Here is a 23,311-nt window from a genome sequence, read left to right as displayed (position 1 = left end):
CCAAGGCAGAGGGATCTGGAGACTACTCTCAATAGATGCTGGCCATCTGTGTGGGGAGATTTGATCAGCCTAAGGAAGAGCAGGGTTGGACATGCCGCTTCCACCTTTCACTCCCTACCTGCTAAATGAGGTGGGATGAGATCAGTACTGGAGGTAGTGGCTTGCTCTAGAATCTCCTGTATTACGTCTTTGGGTTTCTCATTTTGCAACGTTGAATCCTAAGGATGTAGGGTGCAGGGTGGGGTGTTGGGTGGGGTTGAGACCAGCTGGGTCTAGAAAGGAATGGTGAAAGATGAAGTGGATATACATGGAAAAGGAGAAGCTGGAGGTGAAGATGACAGGCCTCATAATCTCTGTGAATGTGATTGGGCCCAGGGAGTGGTCCCTAAATATGTAATAGGGGCAGGTGGAGCAGACGCTGTAGGAGGAGAGTTAGAATAGATCTTTCGCAAATGTAGATGTCCCATGGGCCTTCTTGGCGGAACCTAGAATGCTTCCAGTTAGTGACAAGGCTCTTTTTGACTGTTGAATCTCTATAGGCCTGCTATGTACAATCACGCAGATTGTTCCCTGCACAAGGGAATCTGGTCAAGAGGGCCTGTGAGGACTGAAATCCAGCCTTCACTATACTCACCAAGTCATGCACCCTGGCACAGAGGTGTCTGTTGGAGAACGAGTGCCTTTTTCAAATTTGCCCAAAGGCACCGCATGGCCCCTGGGAAGCCATGACTCACATCCAGCACAGTGTCTGGTCCATAGTAGGTAATTGACATCTGTTGCCTGAAAGCAAAGGGTTGTGATCTAGCTGCTTGGAATGAGGGAGAAAGCTGCAATTATTTTGAGAAGACAGTATTCTAGTAGATGGATGCGAAGTATGGTAAGCAAATTTGGCCTTTGGGAGGTTCATGGCCCTGTCATCTTTGTGGTATAAGGTATATGGCAACAAGAAGCCTCTTCCAAAATCTAGTTTGCTTGTTCTTTTTGCTGTTGTTCAATTAGCTTGTGGTGGGCAGTGGAGGTGGATTTGGACATGGTGGATTAGAAGACTCTTTAGAACTGTTGCACAAATTGGGGTCCCCAGGCAGACATGACAGGGTTAGGCTGTCTGTGGAGGTGGAGCACTTATGTCTCTGAAGAATAAAGTAGAGATAACTGGGGCAGAAAGTGGTCCAGCTGAAGAAAGAAAGTGGGCCATTCTCATGAAGGTGATGATGACCTCAATGACTGTTATGCTATGACCATGTTGGGAGAGAGACGGTGAGGAGTGTAAGGGAATGATCTCCTGGGAATACTTGGTGAGTGAGGCTTGGTGAAATAGCTCTACTGAGCTTCTTCAGCCTGTTTTCTTGCTGTAGCCAAAAACTTGCTTCTGTGTAGCACAGAATGCTGAGTAGGTCATGAGCCGCCAGAAATCAAGGTGCTTCATGTTGTGTGTTTCAAAAAGGTATCGGTAACCTATAGTAGCATCACAGCCACTACTTAGGACCTACATATGGGCTTTGCTGTCAAGGGCGAGTAGGTGGCTGTGCCTATATAAGAGGCCTCCCTTCCTTCTGCGTCTCTGGAGACTTCATTAAGATGAGCCTGGACCTCTTGTCGGTGTTTCTGGACTTGGGTTAGGGAAACACTGGGGAAAGAAAGTGCTATTTGAATGTTTCCCAGCAAGTCGCTTTGGAGCAGGTATTCCTTGCTCTGGAAACAAACACTTGAAAGGGCCCTTGTAGTAAAAGTAAGGCAGGTGCCAATCACTGCCCTGGGGTAAGTGTGTAGCAAGACTTTTTGTCGTTTGACAAAGGCTGTCTCTCCCTAAATTCCTTGGTTTCTTGAGCTGGTTGCTGAGAAGTAGGTATGTACATTAGCATGGGAGCCGTGGAGCCTCCTGAAGGGATCAAGATCCCTTACATTTTCTTATATAAGAAAGTATTTATTTTAGTTCAAATTTCATTCTCCGGAGTGGTCACTCAAGGGCATATGTTTATCTTGTCTTATAATTTTCATTGCTTTTAAAACTATGTGTACATATCTTTTTAAAGAAGAGATTTACTTGTTTATTGTTTACCTTTCCCCCACCACAATGTGGGTTCTTGGAGGGCAGCAATGTTCCCCACCCTGTCCATCCCTGTATTCCTGGGCTTCGAATAATGCCTGGTACAGTAAGGTATTTGTTGAATGAATGAACGAATGAGTGGAATAACAGTATAGGAGGTTAGAAAATTAAAAGCACAAGGATTCTTCCTGCTCCTACCCCTGGTCTTACTACTTAGAGTATCTTTTGATACTCTTGAGTCTCTTTTGACCATTTCTGATTTTTTTTGCTCTTCCGTTGGTTATTCCATAATTCTAAATGAGACGCTTTTACTTCAAAATCTTGATTTATTTCCTTTAAGCAGGATTAACTCTCCACATGTCAGATGAGGAATTTAGATCTCTCCTTCCTCTTTAGCTCAATTGTTGACCTTTAATCCTTTGCATAATGTACTTAAATTTCCATTTATACTTACCTCTTGAGGCTCCACTCTGTAAAATGAGGAAAGTCTTCCCAACTTCTGTGTTATTTGATTAGAGTTACATTGTCAAAGTTTAAATCATTTTCATATTTACATTCCATTCTGTAAGTATATTTGTCCTTTGTGCTTTGTCTATAGGTTGATTCTGAGCCATTAAACCTTATTTACAAAATTATGATTTTGTAAATGTTATTTGTTGCAGAATCAGAGTGTGTAATTTGATCACTGGAGGAGATGTAATCTTATATCCTTATTTCTGAGCCACATGAAGGGGAATAGCACAAATTTCCAGTTCAAATGGTTTCTTTTTTCTTACACTCTACCAATTACTCAGTTATGCTGTATTTTAGGTTGTTTTATATATGGATCATGACTTTTTGAGGAAGTTTGTTTTTCTTAGAGTTTTTAATTATCTTGTTTTTGTTTTTTAAGTGATTTTATTGGGATTATAATGGTTTATAGCTGTATAATTTCGGGTGTACATTGTTGTTTATCAATTCCTGAATACACTTCATCGTGCTCACCCCCAGTAACCTAGTTTTTATCCATCACTATACACGTGTGCCCCTTTATCCCTTTCACCCACCCTCCCAACCCCCTTCCCCTCTGGTAACCACTAATCTGTTCTCTTTATCCATGTACTTGTTATCCTCCACATATGAGTGAAAGCATGCAGTATTTGTCTTTCTCTGTCTGGCTTCTTTCGCTTAACATCACACCCTCTGTTGGTGAAAGATATTTGTGCTCTTGTCATTATATTACTCATGTCTTCTAGCTGTTTGAATAGACTATTTGTTAAACGCTCTGTGTGTGCTGACTCTTTCTAAGCCTCCCTCCTGCACAGCTGTTATTTTAGGATTTTTTTTCATTGCATTCCTGGGTTAGTGTCTCTGCTTCTCAGATGCTTCTTCATCTTTCTTGGATCTATTTTTTTCATTGTTGTATAAATCCTCAAGTAATTAATTTTTTCAGAGAGGATAACTGGGAGGTAAAATTTCTGAGTTATTTCATGCCTAAAAAGGCCTATTTATGTTCTTATATTTAACTAATATAGAATTCTTGTTTCAAAGTCAATTTCCCTCAAACTTTACACATATTATTCTAGTGTGTTTTTGTTTTTGCATCTAGTGCTGATAATGATGGTTCTGATTTCTTTGTAGATAGGCTTTTTTTTTTTTCTCTCTAGAAGCTTTAAGAATCTTCCCTTTATTCTCAATATCCTAAAATTTCACAAGGATGTGTTTAGATGCGTCTTTTTCTTTCATCCTACTTACCATCCAGTGATCTTTTCAAACTGAAATCCTTCTTCAGTTATCAGAAATTTTCTTCAATTTTTTTTTATTACTTCTTCATCTTTCTTGTTTTTCTTTCTTTCTGGAATTCCATAGGAATGTATGTTGACTCTCCTGGATTAATGCTTTATATATTTTTAAATCTTTCTCCTGATTTCCCTGTGGTTAAGGCTGGACTCAGACACACTAGCATGGAGGGTATGCTTTGGAAAGAAAGGCTGAAGGTGTGATTATAAACATTTTGGAGCCCAACCTGAAATGCATATGGAGATCTATATCAGCAAGGTTGTCCCTGCAGCCTTTTCTATACAATTTATACTTTGGCATAACCAAAAACTTGATGATGGGAAGTTTTTCATTATAGAAGTACTTCAGCTAATGGGTGAAGAAGGAATGATAGACTATCATCATTTGGTAATCTTTAATGAAATAATGGATCTAGGCAATGATCATAAATGGCTGTTAACATCACAAAAAGAGAGACAACCAGTCATTATTATGTACCTCTGATGAAAGTACACAGCATCACCTATTAACTTGTCTTAACAAAAAACCAAATCTCAATCTCAACAAATCTCTAGATCTGACCACCGGTTTACTTGAAAGACACTACTGGGATGTAATCACCAAAATCCATAGACAGTGGGAGACTCTACAGGACAAACTATCTAACATCTGCATTAATAAATTCCAATGGAAAAAAAGAAATGATGGAGGGACGTATAGATTAAAAGAGACTTAAAAGATATATCAACCGATTGCAATATGTGGCTCTTATCTGGATGCTTATATGAACAAAAAATATTTGTAAAGATTTATAAAACCATCAGGGATATTTGAATACTAACTGAATCTTTGTTGATATTAAGGAATTATTGTTAATATTTCAGGTATGATAATATTGTGGTTATGCTTTAAAAATGAGTCCTTTTAGAGAAATGTACTGAAATATTTATGGATAAAATAATATCATATGTAGCATTTGCTTCAAAATATCCAGTGGAGGAGAAATGAGTGTGGATATAGATGCAACTAGATTGACCCTGAATTGATAGTTGTTCAAGCTGGGGGACTAGTCCTTGGGGGTTCTTGAGACCATCGCTCTATTTTTTTTTTTTTGTTCTAAAGACTGAGCTTTTTAATCTATTTTGTTTTATTTTATTGATTTTTTTCTGCTTCTTTTTTTTATTGAGTTAATGATAGATTACAATCTTGTGAAATTTCAGTTGTACATTAATGTTTGTCATTCGTGTTGTAGGTGCACCACTTCACCCTTTGTGCCCACCCCCGACTCCACCTTTCCCCTGGTATCCACTAAACTGTCCTTAGTCCATAATTTTAAATTCCTCATATGAGTGGAGTCATACAGAGATTATCCTTCTCTAACTGGCTTATTTCACTTAGCATAATTCCCTCAAGGTCTATCCATGTTATTGCAAACGGAATGATTTTGTTCTGTTTTGCAGCTGAATAGTATTCCATTGTATATATGTACCACATCTTCTTTATCCAATCATCTGTTGATGGGCACTTAGGTTGCTTCCATGTCTTGGCTATTGTAAATAATGCTGCAATAAACATTGGGGTGCATAGGACTTTTGGAATTGCTGACTTCAGGCTCTTTGGATAGATACCCAGTAGTGGAATGGCTGGATTGTATGGTAGTTCTATTTTTAATTTTTTGAGGAATCTCCATACTGTTTTCCATAGTAGCTGCACCAGTTTGCATTCCCACCAGCTGTGTATGAGGGTTCCTTTTTCTCCACAATCTCTCCAACATTTGTTACTATTAGATTTAGATATTTTTTGTCATTCTAATTGGTGTAAGGTGATATCTTAGTATAGTTTTGATTTGCATTTCCCTGATGATCAGCGATGATGAGCATCTTTTCGTGTGCCTATTGGCCATCCGTATATCTTCTTTGGAGAAATGTCTGTTCATGTCTCCAGCCCATTTTTTGATAGGGTTGTTTGATTTTTTGCTGTTGAGTTGTGTGAGTTCTTTATATATTATGGATATTAAGCCTTTGTCAGATATATGACTTGCAGATATTTTTTCCCAGTTAGTGGGCTGTTTTTTTTGTTTCAATCCTGTTTTCATTTGCCTTGAAGAAGCTCATTAGTCTGATGAAGTCCCATTTGTTTATTCTTTCTATTGTTTCCCTTCTCTGAGAAGGCATGGTGTCCGAAAAGATCCTTTTAATACTGATGTCAAAGAGTGTACTGCCTACGTTTTCTTCCAGAAGCCTTATGGTTTCACGTCTCACCTTTAGGTCTTTGATCCATTTTGAGTTTATTTTGGTGAATGGTGAAAAAGAATGGTCAATTTTCATTCTTTCACATATGGCTTTCCAGTTTTCCCAGCACCATTTGTTGTAAAGACTTTCTTTTCTCCATTGTATGCCCTCAGCTCCTTAGTCGAAGATAAGCTGTCCATAGATGTGTGGTTTTATTTCTGGGCTTTCAATTCTGTTCCATTGATCTGTGCACCTGTTTTTGTACCAGTACCATGCTGTTTTGATTACTGTAGCTTTGTAGTATGTTTTGAAGTCAGGGATTGTGATGCCTCCCGTTTTGTTCTTTTTTCTCAGGATTGCTTTAGCAATTCGGGGTCTTTTGTTGCCCCATATGAATTTTAGGATTCTTTGTTCTAATTCTGTAAAGAATGTCATTGGGGTTCTGATTGGGATAGCGTTGAATCTGTAGATTGCTTTAGGTAGAATGGACATTTTAACTATGTTTATTCTTCCAATCCATGTACATGGAATGTCTTTCCATCTCCTTATGTCGTCATCCAATTCTCTCAGAAAGGCCTTGTAATTTTCATTATATAGGTCCTTCACTTCCTTAGTTAAATTTACCCCAAGGTATTTTATTCTTTTCGTTGCGATTGTGAATGGTATTGTGTTCTTGAGTTCTTTTTCTGTTAGTTTGTTATTAGAACATAGAAATGCTACTGATTTATGCAAATTGATTTTGTACCCTGCAACTTTGCTGTAGTTGTTGATTACTTCTAAGAATTTTCTATTGGATTCTTTGGGGTTTTCTATATATAAGATCATGTCATCTGCAAACAGCGAGAGTTTCGCTTCTTCCCTCCCTATTTGGATTCCTTTTATTCCTTTTTCTTGCCTGATTGCTCTGGCCAGGACTTCCAGTACTATGTTAAATAAGAGTGGTGATAGAGGGCATCCTTGTCTCGTTCCTGTTTTCAGGGGGATGGTGCTCAGTTTTTGCCCATTGAGTATGATGTTGGCTGTGGGTTTGTCCTATATGGCCTTTATTATGTTGAGGTAGTTCCCTTCTATGCCCATTTTGTTCAGAGTTTTTATCATAAATGGCTGTTGGATCTTGTCAAATGTTTTCTCTGCATCTATTGAGATGATCATGTGGTTTTTATTCCTCAGTTTGTTGATGTGGTGTATCACGTTGATTGATTTGCGGATGTTGAACCATCCCTGTGTCCCTGGTATGAATCCCACTTGATCGTGATGTATGATCCTTTTGATGAATTGCTGAATTCTGGTTGCCAAAATTTTGTTTAGAAATTTTGCATCTATGTTCATCAGTGATATTGGCCTGTAGTTCTCTTTTTTCGTGGTGTCCTTGTCAGGCTTTGGTATCAGCGTGATGCTGGCCTCATAGAATGTGTTAGGAAGTGTTCCATCCTCCTTAATTTTTTGGAATAGCTTGAAAAGGATAGGTATTAATTCCTCTCTGAAAGTTTGGTAGAATTCCCCAGGAAAGCCATCTGGTCCTGGGGTTTTATTCTTTGGGATGTTTTTGATTGCTGTTTCAATCTCTTTCCTTGTGATTGGTCTGTTCAAATTGTCTGCCTCTTCTTGAGTGAGCTTTGGGAGATTGTAGGAGTCCAAGAATTTATCCATTTCCTCTAGGTTATCCATTCTGTTAGCATAGAGTTTTTCGTAGTATCCTCTTATAATCTGTTGTATTTCTGCAAAGTCTGTTGTTATTTCTCCTCTTTCATTTCTGATTTTGTTTATTTGAGCTTTCTCCTTTTTTTCTTTGTAAGTCTGGTTAGGGGTTTGTCAATTTTATTTATCTTCTCAAGGAACCAGCTTTTTGTTTCATTGATCCTTTCTACTGCCTTTTTTGTTTCAATAGTATTTATTTCTGCTCTGATTTTTATTATTTCTCTCCTTCTGCTGACTTTGGGCTTTATTTGTTCTTCTTTCTCTAGTTCAGTTAGGTGTAGTTCAAGATTGCTTATTTGGGATTTTTCTTATTTGTTAAGATGTGTCTGTATTGTGATGAATTTTCCTCTTAATATAGCTTTTGCGGTATCCCATATGAGTTGGTATGGCATGTTATCATTTTCATTTGTTTCCAGGTATTTTTTGATTTCTTCTTTAATTTATTCAATGATCCATTGCTTGTTCAGTAGTGTATTGTTTAGTCTCCACATCTTTGTGCCTTTCTCAGCTTTTTTCTTGTAATTAATTTCTAGCCTTATAGCATTATGATTGGAGAAGATGCTTGTTATTATTTCAATTTTTAAAAAATTTGTAGAGGCTTGCCTTGTTTCCCAACATATGGCCTATCCTTGAGAATGTTCCGTGTGCACTTGAGAAGAATGTGTAATCTGCTGTTTTAGGATGAAGTGATCTATATATGTCTATTAAGTCCAATTGTTTTAGTTTTTCATTCAGCTCCACTATTTCCTTGTTGATTTTCTGTCTGGATGATCTGTCCATTGATGTGAGTGGGGTGTTGAGGTCCCCTACTATTATTGTGTTGTTTTTAACATCTTCCTTTAGGTCTGTTAATAGTTGCTTTATGAATCTTGGTGCTCCTGTGTTGGGTGCATAGATATTTATAAGTGTTATTTCTTCTTGATGAAGTGTCCCTTTGATCGTTATATGTTGTCCCTCTGTGTCTCTCTTACCCGTCTTATTTTGAAATCCACTTTGTCTGATATAAGAATTGCAACACCTGCTTTTTCTTCCTTGCTATTTGCTTGAAGTATTGTCCTCCACACCTTCACTCTTAGCCTGTGTTTGTCCTTGGGGCTGAGGTGTGTTTCCTGGAGGCAACAAATTGTTGGATCTTGTTCTTTAATCCATTTTGCCACTCTGTGTCTTTTTATTGGAGAGTTCAATCCGTTTACATTGAGAGTGATTATTGATGCATGTGGACTTAATGATGTCAATGTGTTGCTCGTTATCTGGCTTTCCTGCTTTTCTTTTCCTGTGTGCTTTAGCCTACCCATTTGATACTGCAATTTCTTACGCTGGGTTTCTTAGATTTTGTCTTATTTATGTTTTGTGTCTCTGTTCTGTTTTTTACTTTAGTGGCTACCCTGAAGTTTGTTTTTAGAATCTCGTGTATAATATAGTCTATTCTCTGGTGGTCTCTTACTTACTTGGCCTAGACTGATTTAGTCCCTTTCCTCTTTCCCTCCTAAATTATTATTTTCATCTCTTATTCCAACTCATCTTATGAGTTTGTAGTTAGAGTGATAAGATCGTCTTTGCTTTGGTAGTTTCCTTACCTTTATCCTAATGCTATAGTTGAATATTTGCTATCCTATTCTGGTTCTATTTATCTGTCTCCCTACTCTGTGGTTTGTGACCCCTTTCTCCCTTTTTTCTTTTTTCAGGTGTGAGAGCCTTCTTGAGGATTTCTTGTAGTGGAGGACTTTTGGTTACAAATTCCCTTAACTTTTGTTTGTCTGGAAAAAATTTAATTTCTTCCTCATATCTGAAGGATGTTCTTGCTGGATAGAGTATTCTTGGCTGAAGATTTTTATCTTTTAAAGTTTTGAATATGTCACTCCATTCTCTCCTAGCTTGCAGGGTTTCTGTAGAGAAATCCGCTGAAAGTCTGATAGGAGTTCCTTTGTAGGGTATTTTCTTCTGTCTTGCTGCCCTGAGTATTCTTTCTTTGTCTTTCATTTTTGCCGTGTGCACTACTATATGCCTTGCAGTAGGTCTTTTTACATTGACAAATCTAGGAGATCTGAAAGCTTCCTCTAAACACATTTCTCCCTCAATCCCTAGATTTGGGAAGTTCTCTTCTATAATTTCATTAAGCACACTTTCTGCTCTGTTTTCCTTTTCCAGTTCTCGGGAATTCCTATGATCCTTAAATTCTTTCTCCTCATTGAATCTGCTATCTCTCTAATACTTTCCTCATTCCTTTTAATCCTTAGTTCTCTTTCTTCCTCTGTCTGGAGCCAATCAGCCTGTCTATCTTCGATTATGCTAATTTTCTCTTCTATGGTGTCTACCTGGGCATTCAGGGAATCCGTATTCTGTTTTATCTGGACCATTGCGTTTTTCATCTCTAGTAATTCTGTTTGATTCTTCTTTATAATTTCAATCTCTTTTGTGAAGTAACTCCAGAACTCGTTGGCTTGTTTCTCTATCTTTCTCTCTACCTCATTGAGTTTTTTGATGATAGCTACTCTGAACTCATTTTCACTTAGTTTACCTATTTCCAAGTCCTCAGGACTTAATTCTGTGTTTTTATTGTTTTCCTTCTGGTCTGGGGCTTTTATAAATTGCTGGATGATAGAGGAGCGATTTTTTCGCATGGTGGTAGAATTCGCTTGCAGTTACAGCCTGTCACCACTAGATGGGGTCGAGAGCCATGCGTTCTGAGCTCTCCGCCTTCAGGCAAGATGGCGGCACCTAGCGCGCTTTGCCGGGGGAGGGGTGGTTTTTCTCACGCACCGATCTGGATTTGGATCAGTTCTGTTCTCTGGTCTCCCGGGGCCCTGGGTTTATGGAGTCCCCACGCACAGAAGCTTTCCCCTGTCAGCGGGTTTCCATTGTACCAGTGGCGGGAGTCCTAGACGATCCCCCAGTCGCATGGCCCCTCCCCTGCTCCTTCCCACACCCGCGGCATTGATCCCAGACTCTAGGGGAGGGAACGAAGTTCTCTCCTACCCTGTTTCAGCTCCTCCGAGGCTGGCAGCAGGGTCTCCGTCCTCCTTCTTTTGATACTGTAGGTCTCTGAGTCCTGGCATTAGGTTTATTAGCTAAAATTCAGGGTTTTTTTCCAGTCCTTTGTTGAAGTTTGGAGGGGAGTGGGTCCCAGGTCAGCTCACCCCACCATTTTGCTCCGCCTTTTTAATCCATCACTCTATTTTTGTGCAGTCATGCTCAGCATAACAATGTTTTGGTCAACAATGGACTGCATATGTGACAGTGGTCCCATAAGATTATAATGGAGCTGGAAAATTCCTATTGCCTAGTGATGTTGTAGCATCATAGCACGATGCATTACTGATGTGTTTGTAGTGATTCTGGTGTAAACAAACCTACTGTGTTTCCAGTCATATAAAAATATTTTTACCAAACCAATATGAGTTTCCTTCTTGGTGAGCTGAAATCAAAGCCTTCACCAGAAGTAGTTGTTACACAAAGTAAATTTTCTTTGCAGCAAATAAGGAGACCATGGGGAATCACTTCCGAAGCTGTGGCTCCCCAAACAAGAGAAAGCAGATGCCTTTTATTTTGGGTAGGGAGTGAATATGCAAAAGGGAAGTTTCACCGTTACATGTACATGTGAGTATTCACTCGCACAGACACAGTTTGAAAACATGCTTCCACATACATCACATGTTATGGTAATCAGGCCTAAGCTTCTCCTAGAGTAGAGATCTTAACATTAAAATGAAGCAAAGGTAACTTTTGGATACTTCTCAGCCCGTCTGCACAGGTGTCACTCTTACAGTGGAGTTTGGACAAGTTCAGGGTGGTTGGTGATTGCATCTCTTAACATAACTGAAAAACAACTTTGAGAAACAGTTAAGTGCTTTTGAAACCTCCTTTGAGTTACTTGTGGCAATTAGTTGGTGACAGCATAGCACATATAATTATGTACAGTACATAATACTTAATGATAATAAATGACTATGTTACAGTTTTATGTATTTACTATATATACTTTTTATTGTTATTTTAGAGTGTACTCTTTCTACTTACAAAAAAAAGTTTACTATAAAACAGTATGCCATGTTATGCTGACAGCAGCCTCATACATCTCATGTTTACTGTGTCTCTTGCTTGCATAATTTTCTTTTGTGCTTGATTTAATCTCACGTTGTTTTGTTCATCGTGACCCTTAAGCATACAAAATCCACTGCTAATATTTCCAGTAAGAAGCCATGTCAAGTGATTGACCTAGAAATGAAATTAAAAATGATTAAATACTACGAAGCTGAAAAATCAGTGATGGTTATTGCTCACCAGTCAGGCATGTCCCATCCCACCATAGCTATGAACTTGAAGAAGAACAAAGTAGTGGAAACTGTTAAAAGATCCACTTCATTGAAGGCAATGAGACTAACAAAAATTCGAGAAGGGCCTATATCAGACATGGAGAAACTTTCTAATGACCTGGATCGAAGACCAGACACAGAAGCGTATCCGTCTTTACACAATGGTGAATACAACCAAAGCAAAAAGTTTGTGATGTTGAAAGAAAAAGCTGGACACTACTATGATGTTGAATTTACTGCTAGCTCTGAGTGTTTTAAATGATTCAAGAATTGTTATTCATTACATATGGTGAAAGTGAGTGGTGAGTGTGTGAGTGCTGATGTTAAGGCAACTGAAGAAGTTTTGGAAACTCTAAATGAGCTGATTGTGGAGGAAAATTACTTGCCAGAGCAAATATTCAAAATGGATGAAACCTCCCTATTCTGGAAATGGATGCCTGGAAGGACTTTCACCCATAAGGAGGCCAAGTCAATGCCAGGTTTCAAGGCTTTTAAGGACAGGATAACAATCTTGCTTGGGGCAATGTTTTAGGCTACAAATTGAAACCCTTTGTGTTCTGGCACAGTGAGAACCCCAGGGCTTTCAGGCATATCAGTAAGCACACACTGTCAGTGTACTACAGGAGCAATAAGAAGTCATAGGTGACCAAGCTCCTTTTTCAAGATGCCCTCCTGATTTGCTATGCCAGCAAAATGGAGAAGTACTGTTTGGAGAACAACATGCCTTTCAAGATTTTGCTTATTGTTGATAATGCTGGTGGACATCCTCCTTTTATTGGTAATCTTCATCACAATATCAAAGTGATGTTTCTCCCTCCAAATGCCACCTCTTTGATTCAACCAATGGATCAAGGAGTTATAGCAGCTGTTAAGGCCTACTACCCAAGGAGGACCTTTGCCCAGGCTATTGCTGCAACTGAGGAAGACACTGACGTAATTCTAGAAGGACTACAACATCTATGACTGCATCAAGAACCTTGCTTGCACATTAGTCAGAGATGGATTTGGCTTTGGTTGAAGGCTTTGAACAGCCTCTTTTCTTGGAGGCTGGAATTTCTCCATCAGTCACTTGGGATTGGATAATTTGAGAGTGTGCTTGAGGCTGTAACAAGGTCAGGGGCTTACTTGTTATACCTTTAGGCTTGGAGAGGTGGGAGGAGGAACTGGTTCTTGTATCTGGAGACAGAAAGAACTGTTGGAAAGCCACACACACCCCCACACCAGAAGAGAATGTGTTATGGACTGAATTGTGTCCCCCTCCAAATTCACATGTTGAGGCCCTAACCCTCACTACCTCAGAATATGACTGAATTTAGAGATAGAGCCTTTAAGGAGGTAATTAAGGTAAAATGAGGTCACCAGGGTGGGTTCTAATCCAATGGGACTAGTGTCCTTATAAGAAGAAGAGATTAGGAAACAGACATGCACAGAGAGAAGACTATGTGAGGACGCAGGGAGAAGACAGCCATCTACACACCAAGGAGAGAGGCCTAGGGAGAAACCAACTCTGCTGACATCTTGATCTCAGCCTTCCATCTCCCAGAACTGTGAGAAACAACTTTCTGTTTCTTAAGCCAGCTACCCCAGCCCAAAAGAACCATGCTTTGACTTGGGATGATGTCACCAAGGAGTGTATGCATGGCATCTGGAAGAAGACACCCAGGAAATTCATCCATGACTTCAAAGGATTTTCCAAGGATGAAGAGGTTGCAAAAATCAACAAGGTTGTGGTTGAGATGGCAAACAACTTTAACATGGGTGGTTCCTGAGGAATTGACTAATGAGGAGTTATTGGAACAGGAACTCAGAGCTGAAGAAGAGGTGAGAGTAAAGGAAACCACAGGAGAAGAAAAAGAAGAAGAACCTTCGAGAAAATTCAGTGAAGGGTTTAGCAGAAGATTTTGCAGACCTCAACAAACTCCTTAAAACTTGGACCCCAATACCAAAACGTTTGCATTAATAGAGAGGAATGTTCGTGGTGAATTATCTACTTACAAGCAAATCTATGATAAAAAAAGAAACAAACTAAGCAAACCAAAGTGGACATATTTCTGAAAAGAGTGACACCTCCTGAAGAAGAGCCTCAGGTGGGTCCTTCAGGAGGTATTCCAGAGAAAGGCATTGTTATCATAGGAGATAACAGCTCCATACGTGTTATTATCCCTTTCTAGTGGGACAAGATCTGGAGGTGGAAGACAGTGATATTGATGATCCTGACCCTCTGTAGGCCTAGGTTAATATGTGTGTTTGTGTCTTGATTTGTAACAAAAAAGTTTCAAAAGTAAAAATAATTAAAAATTTTGAAAATAGAAGAAAGCTTATAGATAAGGATATAAAGAAAGAAAATATTTTTGTACAGCTGTGCAATGTGTTGGTGTATTAAGATAAGTGTTATTACGAAAGAGTCAAAAAGTTAAAAAAATTAAAAATTTATAAAGTAAAAAAGTTACAGTAAGCTAAAGTGAATTTATTATTGAAGAAAGAAAAATATTATTTTATGAATTTGGTGTAGCCTAAGTGTACAGTGTTTATAAAGTCTACAGCAGTGTACAGTAATGTCCTAGGACTTCATATTCACTCACCACTCACAGACTCACCCAGCGCAACTTCCAGTCCTCCAAGCTCCTTTCATGGTAAGTGCCCTATATAGGTGAACCACTTTTTATCTTTTATACTGTATTTTTACTGTACACTTTCTATGTTTAGATACACAAACGCTTACCATTATGTTACAATTGCCTGCAGTATCCAGTACAGTAACATGCTGTAAAGGTTTGCAGCCTAGGAGCAATAGGTTATACCATACAGCCTAGGTGTGTAGTAGGCTATACCATCTAGGTTTTTATTTTTTTCATTGCAGTAACATTGGTTTATAACATTATATAAATTTCAGGTGTACATCATGATATTTTTATTTTTGTGTAGATTACATCATGTTCACCACCCGGAGACTAATTACAATCCATCACCATGCACATGTGCCTAATAACCTCTTTTGCCCTCCTCCCTCCCCCTTTCCCCTTTGGTAAACACCAATCCAATCTCTGTCTCTATGTGTTTGTTTGTTGTTTTTATCTTCTATTTGTGAGTGAAATCATATGGCATTTGACTTTCTCCCTCTGACTTATTTTGCTTTGCATACACCCTCATGGTCCATCCATTTTTTCCTAAATGGCAATATTTCATCCTTTTTTTGTAGCTGAGTAGTATTCTATTGTGTATATATACCACATCTTCTTTATCCATTTGTCCCTTGATGGGAACCTAGGTTGCTTCCAAGTCTTGGCTATTGTGAATAATGCTGCAATGAACATAGTGGTGCATCTATCTGAATAGACCAATCACAAGTAAAGAGATTGAAACAGTGATCAAAAACCTCCCCCCAAATAAAAGTCCAGGACCAGATGGTTTCTCTGGAGAATTCTACCAAAGATTCAAAGATTTATTACCTATCCTCAAAATATTCCAAAAAATTGGGGAAGACAGAAATATTCCTAACACATTCTATGAGGCCAACATCACCTGATACCAAAGCCAGAGAAGGACAACACAAAGAAGGAAAATATAGGCCAATATTGCTGATGAACATAGATGCAGAAGTCCTCAACAAAATATCAGCAAACCGAATACAACAATACATTAAAAAGATCATATACCATGATCAAGTGGAATTCATACCAGGGACACAGGGATAGTTCAACATCCACAGATCAATCAATGTGATACACCACACTAACAAAATGAGGAACAAAAACCACATGATAATCTCCATAGATTCAGAGAAAGCATTTGACAAGATCCAACATCCATTCATGATAAAAACTCTCAATAAAATGGGGATAGAAGGAAAGTACCTCAACATGATAAAGCCCACATATGACAAACCCACAGCCAACATCATACTCCATGTGGAAAAACTGAAAGCCACCCTCTGAGAACAGGAACAAGACAAGGGTACCCACACTCACCACTCTTATTCACAGTACTAGAGATTTTGGCCAGAGCAATTGGGCAAGAAAAAGAAATAAAAGGAATCCAAATAGGCACTGAGGAAGTGAAACTCTTGCTGTTTGCAGATGACATGATTTTATATAGAGAAAACCCTAAAGAATCCATTGGAAAACTATTAGAAATAATCAACAACTACAGCAAAGTTGCAGGGTACAAAGTCAACTTATAAAAATCAGTAGCATTTCTATGCTCTAATAATGAACTTACAGAAAGAGAACTCAAGAATACAATCCCATTTACAATTGCAACAAAAAGAAGGAAATATCTAGGAATAAATTTAACCAAGGAGGTGAAAGACCTATACAAGGAAAACTATAAGACATTACTGAAAGAAATTGATAATTACATAAAGTAATGGAAAGATATTCCATGCACATGGATTGGAAGAATAAACATAGTTAAAATGTCCATCCTACCTAAGGCAATCTACAGTGTCAACGCAATCCCAATCAGAATCCCAATGACATTCTTCACAGAAATAGAACAAAGAATCTTAAAATTCATCTGGGGCAACAAAAGATCCCAAATAGCCAAAACAATCCTGAGAAAAAAGAACAAAGCTGGTGACATCGAAATCCCTGACTTCAAAATATATTTCGAAGCTATAGTAATCAAAACAGCGCGGTACTTGTACAAGAACAGACACACTGATCAATGGAACAGAATTGAAAGCCCAGAAATAAAACCACACATCTGTGGACAGCTAGTCTTTGACAAAGGAGCCAAGAACATACAATGGAAAAAGGAAAGTCTCTTCAATAAATGGTGCTGGGAAAACTGGACAGCCACATGCAAAAGAATGAATGTAGACCATTATCTTTCTCCATACACAAAAATACACTCAAAATGGACCAAAGACTTGAAAGTAAGACCTGAAATCATAAAACTTCTGGAATAAAAGATAGGCAGTACACTCTTTGACATCAGACTTAAAAGGATCTTTTCAAATACCATGTCTACTCAGACAAAGGAAACAAAAGAAAAAATAAACAAGTGGGACTTCATCAGACTAAGGAGCTTCTGGAAGGCAAAGGAAACCAAGATCAAAATGAAAAAACAACCTACAAAATGGGAGAAAATATTTGCAAATTATATATCCGATAAGGGGTTAATCGCCATAATATATAAAGAGCTCACACAAATGAACTACAAAAACCAAACAACCCAATCATAAAGTGGGCAGAGGACACGAACAGACATTTTCCCAAAGAAGATATGCAGAGGCCAATAGGCACATGAAAAGATGCTCAACATCACTAATCATCAGGGAAATGCAAATCAAAACTATACTTAGATATCATCTTACACCCGTTAAAATGGCTATAATCACCAAGACAAAAAACAACAAACGTTGAAGAGGTTATGGAGAAAAGGGAACCCTTATCCACTCCTGGTGGGAATGCAAAGTGGTGCAGCCAATGTGTAAAACAGTATGGAGATTTCTCAAAAATTAAAAATAGCAATACCACATGACCCAGCTATCCCACTACTGGGTATTTATCCAAAGAACTTGAAATCAACAATTCAAAGAGACTTATGCACCCCTATGTGCATTGCAACACTATTCACAATAGCCAAGACGTGGAAGCAACCCAAGTGCCCATCGACTGATGATTGGATAAAGAAGATATGGTATGTATATACAATGGAAATACTATTCAGCCACAAAAAAAGACGAAATCGTCCCATTCGCAACCACATGGACGGACCTTGAGTGCATATCATGTTAAGCTAAATAAGCCAGACAGGGAAAGACAAACACCATATGATTTCACTCATATGTGGAATATAAACAAACTTATGGACAAAGAAAACAATTTAGTGGTTACCAGGAGGAAAAGGGGTGGAGGGTGGGCACAAGGGATGAAGGGGCATACTTATATGGTATATGACAAATAATAATGTACAACTGAAATTTCACAATGTTATAAGCTATTTTGACCACACTTGAAAAAATAAAAAAAAGAAGGAGCAAGGCAGGCTCATTAAGAGTCCTGGGTTTGCAGGCTGTGCCAATGACGGGGAAGGAGGGAGGGGGACACATGCCTCCAACTTGCCCATAGCTCACCTGCTGAAAATCATAATAAATCCAAATGCTAGATGAAAAAAATATATATATGTGGAACAACTATTTTCAGGCATTAGACAAGAGATAGCCTGCCAGAAAAAAGTTCAACATTCTTTAAAGGGTGACAACAAATTCTAGAAAGATAAGATACAGAGAAGATAAAATAATAAGATAATCTCATTATTCATAGATTCCATATTTGCAAATTCACCTACTTGCTAAAATTTATCTGTAACTCTCAAATCAAACAAAGCAATGCTGTCTTGTTTGAACTCTTGTGCTGTAAACAAATGTCATTTCCATGGCCTATTTAGTGCCACATTTTTCACAATTTTATCGGTGGTTTTGCTGTTTAAAATGACCCCCAAGGGTAAGTGCTGAAGTTCTTTCTAGCGTTCCTAAGTGCAAGAAAGCTGTGATATGCCTTACAGAGAAAATACATGTGTTAGATAAGTTTCCTTTAGGCATGAGTTATGGTGCTGTTGGCCATGAATTCAGTGTTAGTGAATCAACAATATACAGTCAAGCACCACATAAGGACGTTTCAGTCAATGACGGATCACACATATGACAGTGGTCCCATAAGATTAGGACCACGTAGCCTAGGTGTGTAGTAGGCTACACCATCTGGGTTTGTGTAAGTACAGTCTGTGATGTTCACACAATGACAAAATCTCCTAACGACGTATTTCTCGGAATCTATCTCCGTTGTTAAGCAACACATGACTGTATAAGAAATAAGGTGTCTTTAAATAGAAACATAAAACTGTTACTTGTTGATCAGTTGATGAAAATATTTTGGCCAGAGGCTCATAGGAACCTAACCCTGTATTTCCCCTAGGAGCAGTGGTTCAGTATTTGTTAACTCAGTGTGCATAGTGGCTTTACAGAACCTACCTCCCTCAAATAATGAGAATCAACTGTAATTCATATCCAGTAGACTTGCTCTGCAAGAAATATTAAGGGAAATTCTTCAGGCTTAAGGGAAATTACACCAACTGGAAATTCAGAGCTACATGAAGAAATGAAAAGCATTGGAAATGGTAAATATCTGTGTAAATATAAAAGATTTGTTTTTACATTTTTTAATATACTGAAAAGACAATAGACTATTTAAAGCAAAAAGAATAACAGTGTACTGTGGGGTCTATAACCTAAATAGAAGTAAAAATGCATGAAAACAATAGTAGAATGGGAAGGAGAACAGTAAGAGGAAGGAAGTGTACTGTCTATAAAGTTCTCACATTATATGTGAATTGGTACAACATTAATTCAAAGTACACTGTGATAAGTTATGGATACATTTTGTAACCCCCAGAGCAGCTACTAAAAAATAAAACAATAAATATGGCTAAAAAGCCAAAATAGGATGCTAAAAATACTCAAGAAATGTCAAGGAAAGGAGAAAAGGAGGAAAAGAAGAACAAAGAAAAGATGAGACAAATAGAAAAAAATACCAAGATGGGAGACTTAGAAACAACCATATCAATAATTACAGTAAATGCTCCAAATAAAAGGCAGAATTCATCAGACTGGAAAAAAAAGGGCTTCCCGTAATAAACCCTGTTTAAATACTTAGGTTAAAGTAAAAGGACAGAAAAATATATATACACAAACAGTAATCACAAGAAATCTAGTGACCATATTAACATTATATAATAGACTTTAAGACAAGGAGTATCACCAGAGATATATATGTAGGGATATTTTGTAATGATGAAAGGGTCAATTCATAAGAAGACATAACTCTCAACATGTATGTACCTAGTAACAGAGTGGCAAAATATGTGAAGACAAAAATTTGTAGAATTTAAAGGAGAAATAGATAAATCCACAATTATATTTGGAGACTTTAACACTCCTCTCTCAGTAACCAATTGAACAAGTAGACAAGCATTAAGATACCATCAATAAACTTGTCCTCATTAACATTTATAGCTCTTTCCCCCAGCAACAGCAGAATACATATTCTTTTCAAGTGCATGAGGAACATTCACCGTGAGAAACCGTGGTGGACTGTAAAGAAAGTGTCATAAATTTAAAAGGATGAAAATAATACAGAGTACCTTCACTGACCATAAAAGAATTAAATTAGAAATAAAAAATTAGAAAGATATCTGAGAAATTCCCTAAATGTTTGGAAACTAATCGAATGCCATGATAACTGGGCACTTTTGACTGATTTAACTGGAGGTCAGTCACTACTAAAGTATACAATCTCTCCTCCTCCTCCCTCTCCCCGAAACACACATCAGTGTCTATTTGCACACATTCACATATAGGGGGTCATTTGCTTTGTAGCCATGAGAGAAGGAAAGAGTTTTTGGTAGTGAGAAGGGCTAGAAAAAGATAAGAACAGCTCTAAGAGGATAATATGGAGTGGATTCCTTTTCCGGACCTGCAGCTTCTATGGTTAAGCAAAGGAGAATCATCAGTTGCTGGACCTGCCTAAGGGAAACTTTGAGAGACTGAGCAAAATCATAGCTGTTTCAAGTCCCAGATGACAGAGTATGACACAGGGTTGGGGAGGATACCCTTCTAATCCAGAACCATTTGGGCACCCCAAGGATTGCAAGGTTTAGGAGGAGCTACACAAAGCACTGTTAGCATGGACACTGGTATCACATTCTGAACAGTAAGCAGTCAGATTTCTATAAGTAGGTTTGTAAGGAGAAGACATGGAGAAGTAGAAGCTGGAATGGTATCAGAAAAATAAGGTGGGACTCCCAGAAATAGATGGTATAGTGTGGGGCACTCTAAAGTGATGTGTGGTCTTATTGTTACACAGATTGTTACTTAGTAAGCACGTATAACTTACTGAGAGCAAAAGGTGGAATAGTCCACTTTTCTGGAATAAGTAGCAAGGTGCTCCAGGGGCCAGTCTTAGGGACCCTCTTGCTAATCTAGAGTTGTTTGAGGATCTATGCAGATGGAGAGAGATATGATTACTCCTTCTGAGTGGTTTGTTCCCTTGACTCCAATAGATTTCCCTGTACAGAGGATTATTGCGCCTGGTTGATTGTTGATGAAGAACTGTCCCTTACCTCCAGCTCTTAGCGGTTTAAATTTGGAAAAGGAAAATGGAAACATTAACTCGAACAGATATTCATATGTACCCCCATGTTCATCGCAGCATTATTTGCAATAGCCAAGATATAGAAACAACCCAAGTGTCCATCGATGGATGAATGGATAAAAATGTGCACTATATTTTTACAATGGAATATTATTCAGCCATAAAAAAGAATGAAATCTTGCCATTTGCAACAATGCGGAAGGACCTTGAGGGTATTATGCTAAGTGAAATAAATCAGAGAAAGACAAACACTGTATGTTCTCACTTATATGTGGAATCTAAAAACCCCCAAACCAAGCTCATAGATACAGAAAACAGAATGGTGGTTGCTAGAGGTGGGGGGTGGGGAGTGGGTGAAACGGGTGAAGGGGATCAAAAGGTACAAACTTCCACTTATAAAATAAATTTCATGGGGATGTAATGTACAGCATGGTGACTATAGTTAATAATACTCTAATTGCATATTTGAAAGTTGCTTAGAGAGTAGATATTAAAAGTTCTCGTCACAAGAAGAAAAATTTTTTGTAACTTAGTGATGGATGTTAGTTAGACTTAGTGTGGTGATCATTTTGCAGTGTATAGAAATATCAAATCATTATGTTGTTCACCTGAAACTAATACAATGTTATATGTCAATTATACGTCAATAAAAAAAAAGTTTGTAAAGGAGCTCCACAAGCCCAAAGATAAGTGCAGGAGAGAGGAGGCTGGTATAGACCTGCATAAACAGTGTTCAAAAGGCTAAACACCAGATGTAGTAAGCCAGACAAAGAAAGACAACCACTGCATGATTTCACTCATATGTGAAAGATAAGCAAACACATGGATAAGGAGAACAGATTAGCGGTTACCAGAGGGGAAAGGGGTGGGGGCTGGGCAGAAGGGTTAGAGGGGCACATATGTATGGTGATGGATAAAAATTAGTCTATTGGTGGTGGGCGTGCTGCAATCTATACAGAAACTGATATATAATAATGTACACCTGAAATTACACAATGTTATAAACCAATATGACCTCAGTAAAATAATCGGAAAAAATAAAGGCTAAACACCAGATGTAGACCTGAGGCCTTCAAGGAATGGTTAGGGCAACACAAAGAGCTTTTTAAAAGTTAAGAGCAAGAAGACACTTAGGAAAGGGATACAACTGACAATGATGCACTAGTGAATAATAAAGATAGGACAGACCCCCTCTGCTCTCACTTTGTACCTATATTTTCTGTCAAGGAGAAATTTTCATCCTGGGAAGTCTAGCCCAGTGCTTTTCAAACTTCACTGTGTATATGCATCACCTTGGGGATTTTGTTAAAATGGAGATTCTGATTTGTAGGTCTGGGTGAGCCCCAAGAATCTGCGTTTCTAACAAGCTCCCAAGTGATGCTGATGCAGCTGGTCCTCCAAGCACACTTCGAATATCAGGAGTCTGGACCAAACGTTGGTAAAGAAAAAAAAGTCCAGGATGGGTAAAATGGGTGTTACGAGTAATCTCATTGCTTTAACCTGATTCCAGTCTCTGGTCTGAACAAATTACATCTCTCAGAGCGTTGGGAGTGCTGGCAAATGAGACTTCTAAACCACTCTTGAGGATACTTTGATTCTCATCATTGTGGAGACTGAGAGAGGTGCTAGGAGCCTGAAGACAGGCAAATGTGATGCTAGGTTTCAAAAAAAGAAATAGGAAGTGTAAGCGGCCAGATCAGTAAGCTTGATATTAATTCCAGGAGACAATCTAAAATGGATTATTTTAACAGGATGGTTTCTATTCACTGGACCAAGTGTGATTTCACTGAGAACAAAACCTGTCAGACTAGTTTCATCATCTTTGGTAGGTTTAGTAGAATGATATATCAGGGCAGTGAAGTAGATAGAGAGCAAATTAAATTTAACAAAGCAGTAACTGAGGACTTTTCAAGATTTTATTTGTGCAGAGCAGCACAATAGTTGACTGGCTGTGAAGACAATGAGGGGGATTAGTAACTGGTTGATCCAAGTCTGCCCAGAGGGCCCTGATTAATGATTAATAGCTCCCAAAGGATAGTCTCCAGGCCTGTTAAAAGGCTTCTTCTGTAGCCTGGTCTGTTTCAGCAATTTTATCACTGGTTTAGATCA

Source organism: Equus caballus, chromosome X (assembly GCF_041296265.1).
Source record: "Equus caballus isolate H_3958 breed thoroughbred chromosome X, TB-T2T, whole genome shotgun sequence".
Taxonomy (NCBI): domain Eukaryota; kingdom Metazoa; phylum Chordata; class Mammalia; order Perissodactyla; family Equidae; genus Equus; species Equus caballus.
The sequence above is the reverse complement of the archived record's forward strand: the minus strand, read 5'-3'. Positions refer to the sequence as shown.